Raw genomic sequence first — 20,585 nt, forward strand, 5'->3', positions numbered from 1 at the left:
CCCATCCTCCTGGTTCCTGTCCGAGCTCAGTTCTGCTGAAACAGATCTCCCCCCGAGTTTTGAGTTCAAATAAACCTTTTTCAAATCTACCTGTTCCCGGAGTGTATTCTGCATGTGGGCGAAACACATCAAGCCAAACATGACAGAAGAACACTCTGGCCAAACAAACCCAAACAAACTCTTTTTTTCGGAGACTTTTTTTACAACAGAAAAAAAGTCTCCGGTGGTGGGAGTATAAAGCGAGCTAGCGACGCAACAGGCTACCGGAGTTTACGAGGGCATGTGGTCGCTGCAAGCGGTGATGGAAGTGAATCAGGGGACAAGGAACAGATCGAACGAGTAGAAGAGGATCTGGTGCCCGAATTGGAGGACAGCTAACACCAAGTTCCCTGTTAAAGGTGGGTGCATCGCAACCTTCAAACACAAAGGTCAGCAGATACAAGCTCAGCTACTGATTGTAGATGCAAGTGCACAACCAATCCTGTCATGAACCAGAGACAGATGGACCCAGTATTAAACCAGACAAGCAGAGGTACGTTTTAAGAAGGTTTATTTTTCAAAAACAGATGTGAGCTGAAACCAAGACAGGCAGGCAAAAATGAAGGGCAGGACAAAAACTGGCCGGATTTATTAGTCCTCCTAAATGCTGACAACCCAGGGTCCAGACCAGGAAGCAGAGCCGTAGTTTAACACACCTCTCTGCAGCTTCTGTACTGTTACCCATCCATTATCCTATTGAGACGGTGTCTTTCCCACGGCCAAAACTTAACAGATCAAAAACTTATCTAAAAGGAACAAATCATAAAAACCTAATAAAAATCAATACGGTTCACCTTGAACCTAAAAATAAAACAATTAAATGTGGTCTATTAAATATAAGGTCTCTCCCTCCAAAGACTTTGTTAGTTAACAAATTGATTTCTGATAAACAGATTGATTTGTTTTGTCTCACAGAAACCTGGCTACAAGAGGACTACGTTAGTATAAATGAGTCAACTCCCTCCAATTATTCAAATTTCCACATTCCCAGATCTGTGGGAAGAGGAGGAGGAGTGGCAACCATCTTTCAGTCTGATTTATTAATTAGTCCTAGGCTAATTAATAACTACAGTTCTTTTGAACATTTAACCCTCAGTTTCCCTCATCCAAACTGCAAAGCAATAAAACCTCTTCTGTTTGTTGTTTTGTATCGTCCACCAGGCCCTTACACTCAGTTTTTGGATGAGTTGTCAGATTTCTTATCTGATTTGGTGTTAAATACTGATAAGGCTATTATAGTGGGTGATTTTAACATCCATGTTGACACAGAATGTGATAACCTTAGTGTAGCCTTTAAAACTATCCTAGATTCAATTGGTTTTGCTCAAAATGTGCATAAACCGACGCACTCTTGGCTCCATACTTTAGACCTTGTGCTGACATATGGCATTGATTGTGAAGAATTAACAGTATTTCCTCACAACCCTGTCCTATCTGATCATTTTTTAATAACATTTGAGTTTAATCTAACTGAGTTCTCCACCCCCAAAAGAGGGTTCCATTATAGTAGATCTTTATCGGATAATGCTGTATCAAAACTTAAAGAGTCTGTCCCCTTTTTAATATCCTCCGTATTGCAGAAATGCCCTGTAGACGGCAGCAATGTTGTTTCTTCCAATTCACAAATAGATGTCTTTGTAAACGGTATGACTTCGTCATTGCGTTCTGCATTAGACAATGTAGCTCCCTTGAAAAAGAAGGTGATTATTCACAGGAAGCTGGCTCCTTGGTTTAATTCAGAGCTGCGTTCCTTGAAGCACAGTGTTAGGAAATTGGAGAGAATATGGCGCTCTACACACCAAGAGGAATCCTACCTAATCTGGAAGAACAGTCTATTGTTGTATAACAAGACCCTTCGCAGAGTTAGAGCAGCATATTTTTCATCATTAATTGAGGAGAATAAGAATAATCCTAGATTTCTCTTCAGTACAGTTGCCAAACTTACCCAGAGCCACAGCTCTGTTGATCCATCCATTCCCTTAGTTCTTAGCAGTAATGATTTTATGGGATTCTTCATAAATAAAATTGATTCCATTAAAAATAAAATAATTGGCATCCTCCCAAACATGATTACCTTGTCCTCAGTAAGTGAGGCTGCATTGGAGGAATCCTTAGAACCTGCGCAGTGTCTGAACTGTTTTAAAGCAGTAGAGCTTTCTGAGCTATCTAAAATTTTAGCTTCATCTAAACCTTCTACCTGTATGTTAGACCCAATCCCAACCAAGTTGTTTAAGGAGGTATTCCCTCTGATCAGTGGTCCTATTTTAGACATGATTAATCTATCCTTGGTAAATGGATATGTACCACAGGCTTTTAAAGTAGCTGTTATTAAACCTTTACTTAAGAAAGCATCTCTTGATCAAGATGAGTTAGTAAATTACAGACCTATATCTAATCTTCTTTTCTTATCTAAAATTCTTGAGAAAGTAGTTGCTAATCAACTATGTGAACATTTACAAAGTAATGACCTACTTGAGGAGTTTCAGTCAGGCTTCAGAGCTCATCATAGCACTGAAACAGCTCTGGTGAAGGTCGCCAATGATATTCTCATGGCCTCAGATAATGGACTTGTGTCTATACTTGTCCTGTTAGATCTCAGTGCTGCATTTGATACAGTTGATCACAATATTCTCCTACAAAGACTTGAGCATACTGTAGGGATTAAGGGGAAAGCATTAGGCTGGTTTAAATCTTATCTGTCGGACAGATTCCAGTTTGTTCATGTTAATAATAAATCTTCCTCAAACTCTAGGGTCACTTGTGGAGTACCACAGGGTTCAGTCCTTGGACCAATTCTATTTACTATATATATGCTTCCGATTGGCAAAATTATCAGACAGCATGGGATTAATTTCCACTGTTATGCTGATGACACTCAGCTATATTTATCCATAAATCCTGATGAATCCAATCAGTTACTTCGACTGCAGTCATGTCTTGATGACATCAAAAGCTGGATGACTTTAAATTTCCTGCATTTAAATTCTGACAAGACAGAAGTTGTAATCTTTGGGCCAGAGTCTTCAAAAAATAAAGTTCTTAATCAATCACTTAATCTGGATGGCATTAACTTGGCCTCTGGTAATAAAGTTAAAAATCTTGGTGTTGTTTTCGACCAAGACATGTCATTTAAATCCCATATTAAACAGGTTTCCAGAGTTTCCTTTTTTCACCTCCGGAATATCGCCAAAATTAGAAACATTCTGTCCAGGAGTGATGCTGAAAAACTAGTCCATGCATTTGTTACTTCAAGGCTGGACTATTGTAATTCTTTACTATCAGGAAGTCCACAAAATGCAGTTCGAAGTCTTCAGCTGATTCAAAATGCTGCGGCAAGAGTTCTGATGAAAATCAACAACAGGGATCATATTTCTCCAATTTTAGCTTCCCTTCATTGGCTTCCTGTTAAATCAAGAATAGAATTTAAAATTCTCCTTCTAACGTATAAAGCCCTTAATAATCAAGCTCCATCATATATTAGAGCTCTGATTACCCCGTATGTTCCTAACAGAGCACTTCTCTCTCAGACTGCAGGTCTGCTGGTGGTTCCTAGAGTCTCTAAAAGTAGAATGGGAGGCAGATCCTTTAGCTATCAGGCTCCTCTCCTGTGGAACCAACTCCCAGTTTTGGTCCATGAGGCAGACACCCTATCTATTTTTAAGACTAATGTTAAAACTTTCCTTTTTGACAAAGCTTATAGTTAGAGTGGCTCATACCCTGAGCTATCTCTATAGTTGTGCTGTGATAGGCCTAGGCTGCTGGAGGACATCAGGGTCTAATTTTCTCACTCTACTGATTTCTACTGTTCTTCAGTCTACTGTTCTCCAGTTTTGCATTGTATTACATTGAAATGACTGTCGTCATTTCAGCTTTTAACTTTTTGCTCTCTCTCTTTTTCGTACACCTGGTCTGGCGTTCTGTTAACTGTGACATCATCCAGAGAAGACGACTCACCCGCTACTACCATCAAATGTAGAACAGATTACTAGATCAATGTGTGCTTCTGTGCTTTTTTGTCTCTCTTGTTGTGTCTCTGCTCTGTCTTCCGTAACCCCAGTCGGTCGAGGCAGATGACCGTTCATACTGAGCCCGGTTCTGCCGGAGGTTTTCCTTCCCGTTAATGGGGAGTTTTTCTTCCCACTGTCGCTTCATGCTTGCTCAGTATGAGGGATTGCAGCAAAGCCATGTACAATGCAGACGACTCTCCTTGTGGCTCTACGCTTCCCCAGGAGTGAATGCTGCTTGTCGGGACTTTGATGCAATCAACTGGTTTCCTTATATAGGACATTTTTGACCAATCTGTATAATCTGACCAAATCTGTATAATATGATTGAACTTGATTTTGTAAAGTGCCTTGAGATGACATGTTTCATGATTTGGCGCTATATAAATAAAATTGAATTGAATTAAAACAAAGCTTGTGGTAAAAAACAGTCCAAGGCAAAAAAAAAACAGGCAATCAGAGAAGGCAGGGAATGCTGGCAAAACTCACCCATGGACATGGCAAAAACAAACACTAAGACAGAACCAAAAATAGAAACTGAACTTAAGGCAGGAGAGTGAAGTAATTGATCCAATACAAACAAAAACTATAACCAAACCCAAATCATGACAAATCCTGGGACTTAAGGCATGTACAAAGCTCAACCTTGTTAAAAGAGTGTTTGTAGTGAAGTCGCCAGACACTGCAAATGATGATGACTCACCCATGGAGGAGTATAAAGACTGTTTTGAAGGATGTGGATGTTTACCTGGAGAACACAAAATATGTGTGGATAACAAACGTGTCTTGTGTTGTACATCCTTGCAGGAAGATCCCATTCGCACTGTGGAATAAACTGAAAGAGGAACTGGTGCGCATGGAAAAGCTAAGAGTCATCAAGAAAATAGATGAGACAACTGAATGGGTAAGCTCACTGGTTGTTGTGCAAAAGAAAACAGGTGCTCTGAGAACTTGCTTGGACCCAAGAGACTTGAAAAAAGCAATCAAAAGAGAACATTTTAAGTTACCATCCAAAGAAGAAATCATGGCACAGTTTGCTGGAGCTAAATGGTTCAGTAAACTAGACGCTTCATCAGGTTTCTGGCAGCTTCGGCTAGATGAGGAGCGTTCAAAGCTGTGCACGTTCAATACACCTGAGGGCAGATACAGGTTTCTTCGTCTGCCATATGGTATCCAGAGGCGATTTTAGAGTCTGTGGGGGCCCCAAGCAAAAAATCCTAGGGGGCCCTACCGACCAGTGTTCATCACCATTATGTTAGGCTATAAATAATCTGACACCAACAAAAAATTTATTAAAGAAAATTTTTTTCTATTCCAAATGTTCTAAACATGAACAACCTTGTTATTTTGGAAGACATAAAAGAATAAAAGTAAAGAATAAATTAATACATTAAAATAAATATATAATAAAATAAAAAAAAATAGTAAACAGTATAAAAATAAAAATCTGTAAATTACTTTAAAAACCCAATATAAACTTTGTACAAAATATAAAGTATAGTAAGTGTGGTGCAATTATCGGGGTCCTATACTGCTTTCAGAATTGCTGCTTACGGGCCTTGGCTTGTGCAAATGCAGACACCAAGTCCTCCAGATCCAAAGACTTTCGCACACTATACTCTATGGAAATAAGCGCCAGTCCTGAAAGTCTCTCTTGAGACATGGTTGACCTCAGATAGGTTTTTATCAGCTTTAAAGAGGAGAAACTTCTCTCTCCAGAGGCAACAGTGACCGGGAGAGTTAACAGTAGACGGAGGGCAATGCTGAGATTTCCATAAAGATCCAGAATCCGTTCCTTGTAAATGTAATCAAGCATCTCTCTTGGAGAGGCAGATACATGATCAGGAAAGGCATGGACAGCAGCCCTGATTTCCAAAACCAAATCCTCAGAATCAATGTCATGTAGTGTCTTTTCCACTTTTTTGCAGCTGTCTTCAAGTTTGCCACTCTGAATGGTCTTTGACATATTTTCTTTGGAGAAGATAAAACCATAAATGGCATAAAAATCCTTCATTTTTGAAAATCTTTCATTCAAACTTGTGAGGGCTGTGTCCACTAGGGGCAGAAAAAACTCTCTGTTAAAGTGTTGCTCTGGAGTGGACTGTGTTTCTTCTCTACCCTCATACAGGAACTGCCTGGTTGTTTTCCGATTTCTTTTTTCAGGAAATGTCAAATCAATCTCAAGGTTTTCTCCTATCTCCCTAGCACCAATCTGAGGGGCAGCAAGTCCATTTCCCTACAATTCTCCAGATACACTCTCACTGTGCTTGTTTCTCTTTCAAGTGTTTCAAGAGAAACAGTGGGGCTCTGGATAATTTTGCTGACTCGGTTGATCTGGTACAATATGTTGTACCAGATTACAGTGCACATTACAAAACTCCATTTCATGAGTTCATTCTTAATGCTGGTTGCCTTGGACAATGTCTCTGAGTCCTTCTTCTGCACTGAAAGAGTTTCGAGAGCAGACAAAGCTTGTATGATCTCTGGCAGGTGGTAACGCACCACTTTCACACTTTCAATCCTAGCCTCCCATCTGGTCACTGACAAAGATTTTATGGTTAACTGTTTGACATGCTCCTCTAAAAGTGCCCAGCGTTGCACAGAGGAGCTAAAAAGATTGTACAAACTCTGGAGAACACCAAAGAAGGTGATGGAGACTACTGAAGATTTTGGAGCATCTGCTACAACCAGATTAAGAGTGTGACTACTGCATGGGACACACAGTGCCTTCTCATTCATTTGCAATATTCTTGCTTGAACCCCTTGTTGATGTCCCATCATGTTGCTACCATTATCGTAGGATTGTCCACGACAATCTGCAATGCTCAAGCTGAACTTGTCCAGCTTCTCAAGTAGTGTGTCACACAGACCTTTGCCAGTGATGTCTTGAACATTAACAAATCCTACGAAATGTTCAGAGATAGATGCACCAACTGATGGCTCACAGTTCACCACTCTCAAAACAGAAAGTTGCTCAGTATGACTAATATCAGGCGTACAGTCCATTATGACAGAAAAGTACTTTGCTTTTTTCACCCTTTTGACTGTCTCCTCAACTACTTTGTCACCAATTAGTGCTATGATTTCATTTTGGATTTGACTGCTAAGGTAGTGTACCATTGTTTCCTTGTTTTGGATCCTCCTCAAGTGTTCACTCATGATTGGATCGAATTGTGCCATTAATTCCACCTGTGACAAGAAATTCCCATTATGTGGGTCATATAGCACATTTGTATGCCCTCTCAAAGCGAGGTTCCTTTCAGCTAGGTGGCATATTATTGCAATCACTCCGAGTATGACTCCTCTCCAGTGATGCATCTCAAGGTGCATTAAATCCTGGTTAATCTGATCAATGGCTGTTTTAGTTTTGAGCCTCATCTGGAGTTCATGCCAAGTTGTCATACAGGTAATGTGTGTTTTGGAATATTCATGTTCCTTTAGATGTCCAGCCAGATTCCTCCAATTTCTAAAACCTCCTACTGTAAGTGCTTTGTCTTGTTTACCAAAAAGTTTGCACGCAAAACAGAATACAGAGTCTTTGCTAACTAAATAAAGAAGCCATGTTCGATGTATCGTCTCCCCATTTTTCATTACTATTTGGTAGTTTTCCTTTTTGAATCTACGTGGATTTTTCTCAGGATTCTGTGGAAATACTACATCTTTGATCTGTATAGGCCCTATTGTGACTAATGCACACACTTCAGTATGGCTAAGAACACTTGGCCATTCTGCAGGGTCTTCTGATGTAGTCAAACCTGTTGTAGTAGCAACTGACGTGACATGATGAGGGGTAGGAATTCCTGTCCTGTTGGTGGTGGACATTGCCGGAACTGATAACAAAAACAAAAACAGGGTATACATTGTCATAAAGAATTTACAGGGCATGCTATCTGTTATCAATTAAAGTAAAATGTATTGAATTATTAAATTCACAGTTATCAGTGTCATAACATGGATGGGTGCTCGATGTGCCTCTGGTGTCTGTTCCTGCTCATGACAACCAACAGGGTGAGTGGCCACTATCCCACTGCAGGTGGATGTTGCTGGAACTATAATATGACAAAAAAAATTGTGCCATAAATAATCTTTACAATTAGCAATTAAACAGTTCAATCAATCAATCAAATTTTATTGTCAATTACAATTTGCATTGCAATTGAAAAATCAGTTCCAGTACAACCGTCCATCACATACACTTAAACAAACATTTGGGGGAACGATTGACTGAGGCCTTGCGTTGCCAAGGAACGCAGCCAGTCAGCCGCTGCTAGCAGATAGCGCAGCCGTCAAGGCCGCATTCCTCCAAACAGCCCCGAACCCTGCCTACACGGAGTTCACGAGGCACTGCCCTTGAAACTGTCGAAGGAAGAGCAACAACATGGGGGAAAGGGGGGGGGGGGAGAGGAAGAGAAAGATGTTTGCCTATTTATGCTCTCACCAATAAAGAGACAAACAACCGACACAAAAAAACCTCATAGCACAAAAGCACAAATAACACAATACAACATGTATGCAGAAGGTAAACATTTGAGACCTGTCGCGTGTGCGTAATTCATCAGTTTTATGAGTATCAGTTATGCGTGTGTGTATGGGCGAAAGTGTTTTATCTCCGTGAACACTCTCCAGAGGCCATTGTCCTTGATGTTATCAGCCGGCCCACAGTTCAGAGAAGCGTCCACAGGTGTCAGGTTTGTCCGTTCACAGCCATAGTGAGCGCGTCATGCAGCCGGCAGCCTGATCAAGGCCAAATGGCTCCGACATCCGCTGTATTTGCCGATACTTCAAAAATCCACAAAAACCAATAAGTAGAGATCCCAGTATCCTTAATCCAAATGTGAAAATTTCAAACGTCCAGGAATGACAAGGTCGAAAGACACACCGTTTTCCTCCAGGAATTTAGGGTGTATCTCACAACATAAGTCAAATCAGGACCAGACGGGTCCCCCTTTCGTTGCATACCCGTCGAAAAAAATGTATCAATAGTATTGAGAGACCAGCTTACCAGATCCATGTTTTTCAGAGTTCGGTTGATATGAAGAAAGCGCTCAGAAGACAAGACATAGCAAAGCAGGAGAGGGGGGGGGGTAAAAGCTGCAGAGAGAGCAAAGACACGACCGACCTCGGAGAGAGACAGAGACAGAAGCCACAGTTAACAATTCAAGTGGAACACTGGACTTACGGTTTTCATCATCAGCATTTGGTAGGGACACTTTATCTGTCTGTTTTGTTATAAATTTAAGCAATGATCCTGAGGAGAGATATGAAAGATTTTGTTAAAAATGTTTAATTGTTCTCCTTGGCCATAGCTTTCAATATTCATTGCTATCATAGCATTCACTTAATGCTATAGCTGCTGTCTCCCCGTTAGAAGACAAAGTAGCATCATTTCAATGACAGCAGTCATTTACTGTTAATGTTATGCTTAAATCATTATCTGCTCCACTTACCACTGTCTTTCTTTCTTTTCTTTTGCTTCTTCTTCTTTTTTCTTCTTCTTCTTCTCGCTACCAGATGGATAGCTCCTTTTCATTTTCCTTCAGCTTAGTTACTTAATTGCTTTCCAATTTACTGAACGATAGGCCTACAATGTCACCCATTCGCTAGGCTACGTTCATTTTCATTAAGGGAAGTTATCCACCTGGGCTGGGCTGGGCTGGATTTTGACTGGGCAAAGCCAATGTCAATCAACATTCCATCCAATCGGAATTTTCATATGCAGTTGTGCATCTCCTCAGTCACTATAGCGTTGCCACTTCATGCTCGCCTGTTGCTGTTTATCCACCGGGTGTACAGTAGCTGGCTCTTGGGGGCCCCCCAGTGGCTCGGGGCTCCAAGCAGTTGCTTGGTTTGCTTGTTGACAAGGTGCGCCTCTGATGGTATCTTGTCAGGACCTGAAGTCTACCACAAGACTATTCACATCATTTTAGAGCACATACCAGGCCAGGGGTAGAGACAATGATGGATGACATAGTATGGGGGTCTACTCGAGCAGAACACGATGAAAGACTGAGACAAGTACTAGACAAGACAAGGGAAGTGAATCTGAAGCTAAACAAAGACAAATGTGAGTTTGGAGTGAAATCACTTACAGGGGTTGGACAATGAACCTGAAACACCTGTCATTTTAGTGTGGGAGGTTTCATGGCTAAAGTGGACCCGCCTGGTGGCCAATCTTCATTAATTGCACATTGAACCAATAAGAGCAGAGTGTGAAGGTCCAATTAGCAGGGTAAGTGCACAGTTTTGCTCAAAATATTGCAATGCACACAACATTATGGGTGACATACCAGAGTTCAAAAGAGGACAAATTGTTGGTGCACGTCTTGCTGGCGCATCTATGACCAAGACAGCAAGTCTTTGTGATGTATCAAGAGCCACGGTATCCAGGGTAATGTCAGCATAACACCAAGAAGGACGAATCACATCCAACAGGATTACCTGTGGACGCAAGAGGAAGCTGTCTGAAAGGGATGTTCGGGTGCTAACACGGATTGTATCCAAAAAACATAAAACAACGGCTCCCCAAATCACGGCAGAATTAAATGTGCACCTCAACTCTCCTGTTTCCACCAAAACTGTCCGTCAGGAGCTCCACAGGGTCAATATCCACGGCCGGGCTGCTATAGCCAAACCTTTGGTCACTCGTGCCAATGCCAAACATCGGTTTCAATGGTGCAAGGAGCGCAAATCTTGGGCTGTGGACAATTTGAAACATGTATTGTTCTCTGATGAGTCCACCTTTACTGTTTTTCCCACATCCGGGAGAGTTACGGTGTGGAGAAGCCCCAAAGAAGCGTACCACCCAGACTGTTGCATGCCCAGAGTGAAGCATGGGGGTGGATCAGTGATGGTTTGGGCTGCCATATCATGGCATTCCCTTGGCCCCATACTTGTGCTAGATGGGCACGTCACTGCCAATGACTACCGAACCATTCTGGAGGACCATGTGCATCCAATGGTTCAAACATTGTATCCTGAAGGAGGTGCCGTGTATCAGAATGACAATGCACCAATACACACAGCAAGACTGGTGAAAGATTGGTTTGATGAACATGAAAGTGAAGTTGAACATCTCCCATGGCCTGCACAGTCACCAGATCTAAATATTATTGAGCCACTTTGGGGTGTTTTGGAGGAGCGAGTCAGGAAACATTTTCCTCCACCAGCATCACGTCGTGACCTGGCCACTATCCTGAAGAAGAATGGCTTAAAATCCCTCTGACCACTGTGCAGGACTTGTATATGTCATTCCCAAGACGAATTGACGCTGTATTGGCCGCAAAAGGAGGCCCTACACCATACTAATAAATGATTGTGGTCTAAAACCAGGTGTTTCAGTTTCATTGTCCAACCCCTGTACATTTAAGGGAGACGTTGTCAGCGAAGAGGGAGTTAAGCCAGACCCCACTACAAGGTTGGTACAGGCTCCGTTTTAAATCAATCAATCTCTCTCTATCTCTCTCTCTCTCTCTCTCTCTCTCTCTCTCTCTCTCTCTCTCTCTCTCTCTCATTATACTACGTTCTACACTTGAGAGATTCCAACGAGTAATTCTGAGCATCGTCACGAAAGTGGTCAGGCTTCGAAGGCGTAAATCTTAATTTTTTTAATTTGCCGTACAATAAATAATAAAATGAATAAATCCCTGTGTCCTTCTTTATTAAATGTCTGTATTCACAATTACTTTATGATATCATAATGAATCATTGTATTTTCACCTCTTCTTATATATGAAACCACCCTTTTCTACAATTAGGTTGCCGTATAATAAAATGAATAAACCCCTGCGTCCTTCTTTTCTTTATTATATCATAATGAATCAATGTATTTCACCTATTTCTATATATGAAATTGCCTTTTTTCTACAATTAGGCTGTCGTATAATAAATACCCTTTCATACTATATTAAATATCTGTATTTACAATTAGTTTATGACATAATAAACATTGTATTTTCACCTGTTCTTATAGATGAAACTACCTTTTTCTACAATTAGCTTGTAATATAATAAGTTAAATTAGATTACAGTTGTTCTCTTCTATTACAGAATCCGCATCAATTATTCAACAAATTCCACACTATGGTCGCAATGCAACCTACTACCGCTGGAAATCTGATGAGCTTCTGAGAACCTGCAAGTTTCTCCTGGATGAAGTTTCCAAAGCCTCAACGTTACAGTAGAGTTAACCTTTTAAGGTGTGACCTTTGTAAAAAAATAAAAAAAAGGATAGTCAGCAAATGAGAGATGCTTTGAATGAAATTGTTGAAGCTGTGAATGAACTCCGTAATCTCCCTGTACAGCCTGTAACCGAATTTCACAATCTAGCCCCAAATTCCCCCGTCAGAACTCAGACGGGTCCGGATTGGGATCTTGAACGTTTACTGTAGAACGAGCCGTCGAACGATTAAATGATTCTCTCTCAACCACTCTCCCCTGGAAATGATTCATTACAGTTTCAACAGCCAGTTACAAATGCTTTAAACCAAATCACGCTAACACGCTCGCGATCCCCTCACCGGTGGATTACCAACGACAGTGTAGGACATTGAAAATCGCGTTTTAGTTTAACGGATGTTTCTACTATGGTTACCCAACTTGCTTTTCACCCGACCAGACCTGTCCTCTCAGGGTCATTTACTTTGAAGCGTTTCACTCTGCTACCATGGAGAGAGCCAGGTTATTGCAATCTGTTTACTGCCTGCAATTAGAAGTTATGTGGGAACACGATTGGATTCTGATGGAGGCATCGCACTCGGGTCTCCAAAGGTTTCTGGAGCGTTTCAAGGCACTGGAGCCTCTCTCTCCGTGAGAAGCTCTGTTCGGGGGCAGAACATGTGCTCTCAGACTCCTCTACACGGTGAGGGAGGAAGAATCGGTGCGGTATGTTGATTTCACCTTGCTGTACCCGTACGTGAATGCAAACTGTCCCTATCCTCTTGGCCACCCCAAAATCATTTGCAAAGATTTTGACAATCCGCGTAACTATTTCGGCTTCATCAAGGTGACAGTGTTTCCACGCCGCGGTCCCTTTTTCCCTGTTTTGCCGTACAGGACATTTGCCGGTAAACTGGTGTTTACTCTCTGCCGTTAACTACCATGCAGGCCCCTGTACCCACTCTGATCAAGAGAGAGCGTTGACGGGTGTTTGGGTCGCTGAAATCACCGAGGTTTGGCATTTTGAAAAACAAAGCAGTTCAATCTTTAAACCGTATATCCACACTTTTTTTCGAGGGTAGGCAGGAAGCCTCAGGTTTCCCGGCTGAAGCGACGGGTGGGGAGAGCAGGTTAAAATATGTGGCAGACTACAAACTAAACCAAGGCATCCAGCTGGATATGGAGAAAATCGAAGTGAATCCTGCTAAAAGGCAAGTGGCTAAACTGTGTTTGAACAGTTTTTGGGGCAAATTTGCACAGAGAAATGATCTGGCTCAAACTACCATTGTGTGAAAGTCCGATGAGTTTTTTAACTCCCTGTTTTCAGGTAAACAGGCTGTGAGCTACTTTCACTTTCTGAACGATGACATGATTCAGTGAAAATACAACAAGCGATGCATCTTTCTGCCCAGCAAGGTGAATAATGTGTTTATCTCTGTATTCACACGCGCGGTTGAAACTGTTCACCTGTCTCAAACAACTTCCAGAGTGCATTTTGTATATTGACACGGACAGCTTGATCTATGTGGTTAAGACGGGCGAGAGCTCCCTTGAGCTAGTCTTTATTGATCTCACAATGGAGAAATTCACTCGTCACATCGGCTCATACAAGAAGGTGCAGAGTAGGGAAGGTGCATTCAGTTATATACAGTAAATCTTCATATATACAATGGATCAAAAAGAATACCAAAAAAATACTAAAAGAAATAGGAATGGGCATATGATGTCTTATTTACATTCATAGTGGTCTATATATAAATAAACATATATATATACTTATATATATATACACATATATCTATACGCCTACATACATATGTACCTACACGTATATCTGTGCATATACATTTGTGTATGCATTTGTACATACATACATACATGTGTACTGACTTATGTTCAGGTGTTGATAGCGGCAGAAGTCACTACATCAGGATTATTGCACGGGTTGTAGGACAGTGTATTAAATAGATAATTGCACATCAGTTATTGCACATTACTTATTACAGTTATGGTCACAGTTACAGTGCAGCATTGTAAAGTCTGATAGCAGCAGGAATGAATGACCTGCGGTAGCGCTCCTTTTTACAGACAGGATGTCTAAGTCTGGCACTAAAGGAGCTGCTCAGCTTCTCTACAGTCTGCTGCAGCGGGTGGAAGGTGTTGTCCATGATGGATGTGAGCTTGGACAACACCCTCCTCTCAGCCACTTCCTCCACTGAGTCCAGAGTGCAGCCTAGGACAGAAGAGGCCTTCCTCACCAGCTTATTCAGCCTCGTTCTGTCCCACTCTGCACTGCCTGGAGCCCAGCAGACGACCGCGTAGAGGAGGGCTGAGGCCACCACAGAGTCATAAAAAGTCTTAAGCAGAGGCCTGCTCACTCCAAAGGACCTCAGCCTCCTCAGGAGGTGGAGGCGGCTCTGGCCCTTCTTATACAGGGCGTCGGTGTTGTGAGTCCACTCCAGTTTATTGTTGACGTGAACACCCAGGTATTTGAAACTCTCCACAGTTTCTATGTCCTGCCCCTGGATGTTCACAGGTGAGTGAGGTGGGGGTCCTCTCCCAAAGTCGATCACCATCTCCTTGGTTTTACTGGTGTTTAAGCACAGATGGTTTCTCTCACACCAGTCCACAAAGTCCATGATGACCGACTGGTACTCCAGCTTGTTCCCCTCAGACACACAGCCCACAATGGCCGAGTCATCTGAGAACTTCTGAAGGTGCCAGCTGTCCGTGTTGTAGGTGAAGTCCGAGGTGTAAAGGGTGAAAAGAAACGGCGATAGAACGGTGCCCTGGGGGGCCCCGGTGCTGAAAGCGCTGGAAAAGTCAAAGAACATGACTCTCACAGCGCTCCCGGTATTCTCCAGGTGGGTGAGCGCCCGCTGCAGCAGGTAGATGATGGCATCCTCTACTCCGATGTTGGGCCGGTAGGCAAACTGCAGCGGGTCCAGAGTGGGGCTCACCACGGTGCGCAGGTGAGTTAGGATGAGGTGCTCCATGGTCTTCATCAGGTGGGAGGTCAGAGTAACTGGTCTGAAGTGGGCCGGTTCCCTGGCGTGCGGTGTTTTGGGAACCGGTACCACACAAGAGGTCTTTCACAGGGTGGGCACCACCCCCAGGCTGAGGCTCAGGTTGTATGTGTGGCTGAGGACCTCACAGAGCTCATCTGCACAGGTCCTCAGCAGCCTGGGGGGGATGCCGTCCGGACCAGGGGCTTTCTTCGGTTTCAGCCTCGTCAGCTGACCTCTCACCTGCATTGGTGTGACTGTGAGGGGGGAGGAAGGCAGGACCGAAGGTGTGGATGTTTCGGTCGTTGATAGGAGTAGCGGTGGGGGGATGGTAGGTCTCTGGATGGGTGGTGGTTAGAGACGTGTGGAGAGTTGACGGCAGGAAGGGGGCCAGTGTGGGGGGAGTCAAACCGGGTGAAGAATGTGTTCAACTCATTTGCAGACTTGGTGTCACCGTCTGCAGCCCTGCTGGTCCTCTGCCCGAAGCCGGAGATGTTCTTTAGACCTCTCCACACATCTCTGACGTTGTTCTGCGCCAGCTGCTCCTCCATCTTCTTCCCATAGTCCTTCTTTGCCGCCCTGATCCTCTACTGGAGTTCCCGCTGGACTCTACACTGCTCCTCCCTGTCCCCTGAGTAGTCTCTGTCCCCTGAGTAGAAAGCCCTCTTCTTCTGGTTCAGGAGGACTTTCAGCTCAGGGGTCACCCAGCGGAGGTTGTTTGGAAAGCATCGTAGCCGTCGTGATGGCACGATGCTCTCCACACAGAAGTTCATGTAGTCAGTGATGCATTCAGTCAGGCTGTTGATGTCGTCTCCATGAGAGCTTTGGAACATGCTCCAGTCTGTGGTTCTGAAACAATCCCTTAGCTTCTCACTGGCTTCGCCTGACCAAACTTTCACTGACTTCTTCTGTGCCGTTTGTCTCCTCACCAATGGAATGTAGTGGGGGAGCAGGTAGACGAGGTTGTCTATTTGGGGGATTTAACGGATGAGCTGGGAGGTGATACCATTCAGGAAGTTGTTTCAACAGGCCCCAAAAGCTATGCTTACCAGACAAGAAACCAGAAAAAAAAAATTATGATGCGGTGTAAAGGCATCACTCAAACTCAGGAATGCAGTGAGAGGGTGAATTTTGACAGTGTGAAAGACCTGGTAGAAGGTTATTTGCAAGGTTCTACAGGGGACGTGTTAGAAGCTCCACAGCATACCATCAGGAGGGATAAAAGAAGCTTCCAGCTTCAAAGTGCCACATTTTAGAAAATGTTCTGCGTGGTGTATGACAAGATAAGGCCTTTTCCTGACGGAACATCTCTCCCTTTTGGCTACTAAAAAGGTTAACCGAGAACAATGTCGCTCTCCAGTGAAACACAGGAGATTGAATCTGACCCTAGATTCAATACCCCTTTCTCATGTCTGATAGTTGGTCCGAGCGGGTGTGGAAAATAATTTTTTTGTTAAAAGTGTTTTGCTGAATTGTAACCATGTTATGGATGCTGTACCTTTAAATATTGTGTGGATTTTCAAGCCATGTATGCTGAATTGCAGAGAATGAATAAAAAGATTAAATTAATCGAAGGACTACCTCATTCTTTTGATGATAAAAATTTGTTTCCTCCTGATCAGAATCATTTGGTTATATTGGACAATGTAATTTTCCACGCTTCGGAGCATCCAGAAGTGGTCAAGATTTTTACGCAATACAGACATCACAGAAATATGAGCGTGATGATGCTGACTCAGAATGTGTTTCATCAAGGCAAGTACAGCCGCACCATCAGCCTAAACACTAATTATATGGTGTTGTTTAAGAACCCCAAAGATAAACTGCAGCTGAATATACTAGCCCGTGAGAGAAAACATTCTTTATGGACAGTTTTTGTCAGGATGCAGCTTGAAGGCTGCATGCTGAGCCTCTCTCCTTCTCTCTCGTTCCTGCGCAGCCTGATCGGTTCCACCTGACAGGCTGCAATTAACCCACAATTGCTTCCACCTGGTTCCACCGCTTTATAAGACTCACCTCTTTCTGTTCCCGTCGCCGGTCCATAGCGTTCACTCCCGTTCAGTTCCTGTCAGAGGTTTTTCTTTCCAACTGTGTTTTGTTTCAGTCACTGCCCAGCTCCAGCTCAGCTCTCAAGTCCGCGCCTCTGAAGTTCTGATCTCAAGTTCACACCACTGCGGTTCTGGTCTCAGTTCCACGCCGCTGATGTTCTGCTTTCAAGCCCACGCCGCTGCGGTTCTGGTCTCAGTTCCACGCCGCTGATGTTCTTGTCTCAGTTCCACGCCGCTGATGTTCTGCTTTCAAGCCCACGCCGCTGCGGTTCTGGTCTCAAGCCCACGCCGCTGCGGTTCTGGTCTCAAGCCCACGCCGCTGACGTTCTGGTCTCAGTTCCACGCCACTGATGTTCTGGTCTCAGTTCCACGCCGCCGATGATCTGCTTTCAAGTCCACGCCGCTCAAGTTCTGGTCTCAAGCTCAACGCCTCCGATGTTCTGATCTCAAGCTCACGCCTCTGATGTCCTGTTCTCAAGTCCACGTCTCTGAAGCTCTGGCTGCAAGTCTTCGGCTCCCGAGTTCCTCCCGGCCAGTTACGTTACGCGCCTCCTGCCGGCCAGCTTCTGTGCTCTACACCCTCGTCAGCTGTAAGACTCTGGTTCCACGTCATTCACCTGCTACACCCTTCAATAAACTCACCCATAAGAACTGACTCTGTGTGTGCGTGCTGTGTCCGGGTTCATCCCAGAAAAATATCCTGACTTTATGGACCGGCCAAGGGATGGACCCGAGCACGCACAGAGCCATACACAGAAGTTGGCAGGGGCTGTGACGCCCGGCCTCTGGTTGTCTCGCCGGGGTCGCTGTGTTGCGACGCCCGGCCTCTGGTTGTCTCGCTTGGGTCGCTGTGTTGCGACGCCCGGCCTCTGGTTGTCTCGCTTGGGTCGCCGTGCTGCGACGCCCGGCCAATGACTCTGTTCCACGTTACGCTCTCCGTGAGACCCGCCTCTGACGCTGCCCAGCATATACAGACGTTGCTGCCCAGCGCCTTCTAGTTTCGGTTTCGGTTTTGAGTTACGTAAGGTTCCTTAGTTGTAGAATACTTCAGTGTTCTTTTTTTGATTTCTTAGAGTTTTTTAGGTTTGTATTGTTGTGTTCTGGTTCGGCTTAATTTCCTCTCTAGCCCTGTATATTTTACAGTTTTAGAAGAATGGTTTCTGCCTTATCTTTGTTTGGGTTTAACCTTGGTTTAGGTTACTTAGGATTTTTTGGGGTTTTGAGTTTTGAGGTTTTTTTTAGCCTGGTTTTTCCAGCTTGGTCGTAGTGTTGGCTTTAAATCTTCCGAGTTTTGCTTTCAGTTCTTACCTTAGACTTCTGGAATTTCCCTGCGCTCTTATTTCTAGCTTTAGTTATCTATTTTTTTTTCTCTAGTTTAGCTGTACTTGCCCTCATCTCCCTCTTTGCTAGTCTTATAGTTTTATTTTAGTGTTTTGTTCCCTTCAGGGTCTTCTAGTTTTTCAGGTTTAGACCCTGTAGTCCCTGTCTCGTCCCTGTAGTCCCTGTCTCGTCCCTGTCTCGTCCCTGTCTCGTCCCTGTAGTCCCTGTCTTGACCCCGTAGTCTCTGTCTGGCCCTGCCGCTCTAGTCTTAGTTCTGTATTTGTTAAATTAAGTTTTGTTGCTTTACCCTTGAGTGTCTGTGTGTCGTTGCTGGTGCCGCAGGTTACTGCCAGAGCTCTCTGGCACGCCTGGCCGGTTGCTGTCTAGCTCACCCTCTGGTTCCTGGCGTTTACGTTTTCCTCGGTTCTCTGGCGTGTTGGGACGCCCTCCGTTCGGTTCCCTGGCGTGGTAGGACGCCTTCTAGTTCCCCGAGTTTTAATGTCCCCGTTCTCCTGCGCGCCCCAGCGTTCCCTTCCCTCATGCCCCGGCAGATTCCTGGCGCTTCTGCATGCCAGGTGTGTTCCAGCGGGTGCTGTAGAACCCTGGTGTTGTCAGAACGCTAGTGCTTTCCCCTGGCGTTGTCGCACGCCTATCCTTTCCTCATGCCCCGGCGTTTCCCTCACGCCCCGGCGATCTTTCCCTAGCGCCCCGGCGTTTCCCTCACGCCCCGGCGAGTCTCTCCTTTGCGCCCGGGCGTTTCCCTCACGCCCCGGCGAGTTACTTCCCTTGCGCCCCGGCGTTTCCCTCACGCCCTGGCGATCTTTCCCTTGCGCCCTGGCGGTACCCTCACGCCCCAGCGATCTCGTCCCTTGGGCCCCGGCGCTTCCCTCACGCTCCGGCGTTGTATTCCCTTTTGGCGTTTCCGTACGCCCGTTCCTTCCCTTTTGGCGTTTCCGTACGCCCGTTCCTTCCCTTTTGGCGTTTCCGTACGCCCGTTCCTTCCCTTTTGGCGTTTCCTTACGCCCGTTCCTTCCCCTTGGCGTTTCCGTACGCCCGTTCCTTCCCTTTTGGCGTTTCCGTACGCCCGTTCCTTCCCCTTGGCGTTTCCGTACGCCCGTTCCTTCCCCTTGGCGTTTTCGTACGCCCGTTCCTTCCCCTTGGCGTTTTCGTACGCCCGTTCCTTCCCCTTGGCGTTTCCGTACGCCCGTTCCTTCCCTTTTGGCGTTTCCGTACGCCCGATCCTTCCCTTTTGGCGTTTCCGTACGCCCGATCCTTCCCTTTTGGCGTTTCCGTACGCTCGTTCCTTCCCTTTTGGCGCTGTGTTGCGCCCGTTCCTTCCCTTTGGCGCTGTGTTGCGCCCGTTCCTTCCCTTTGGTGCTGTCAATCGCTCGCTCTTTCCCCCAGCGCTGTCAAGCGCTCGTACCTTTCCCTGACGTGCCGCGCCCTGGTTGTGCTCTGGCACGTCAGTGTTCTTTAGCTCCTTGGTTCCCCCATGTTCTCTAGTTCCTTGGTTCCCCATGTTCTCTAGTTCCTTGGTTCCCCAGTGTTCTCTAGCTCCTAGGTCCCCCAGTGTTCTCTAGCTCCTAGGTCCCCTAGTGTTCTCTAGCTCCTAGGTCCCCTAGTGTTCTCTAGCCCCTTTGGTTCCCCGTGTTCTCTGGTCCCTTCGGTTCCCTGTGTTCTCTAGCCCCTTTGGTGTTTGCTGGCTCTTTGGTCTCTCAGTTTTGACTCTTGCCCGCCTTCCTAGGCCCCCTCCACCCACCCAGCGTGGAGATTCTGGGCCATCCGGTGTCCGGCCTTGGGGGGGGGGGGGGGTACTGTCAGGATGCAGCTTGAAAGCTGCATGCTGAGCCTCTCTCCTTCTCTCTCGTTCCTGCGCAGCCTGATCGGTTCCACCTGACAGGCTGCAATTAACCCACAATTGCTTCCACCTGGTTCCACCGCTTTATAAGACTCACCTCTTTCTGTTCCCGTCGCCGGTCCATAGCGTTCACTCCCGTTCAGTTCCTGTCAGAGGT

This window comes from Fundulus heteroclitus, unplaced genomic scaffold (assembly GCF_011125445.2).
Source record: "Fundulus heteroclitus isolate FHET01 unplaced genomic scaffold, MU-UCD_Fhet_4.1 scaffold_39, whole genome shotgun sequence".
NCBI classification, from domain to species: Eukaryota; Metazoa; Chordata; class Actinopteri; order Cyprinodontiformes; family Fundulidae; genus Fundulus; species Fundulus heteroclitus.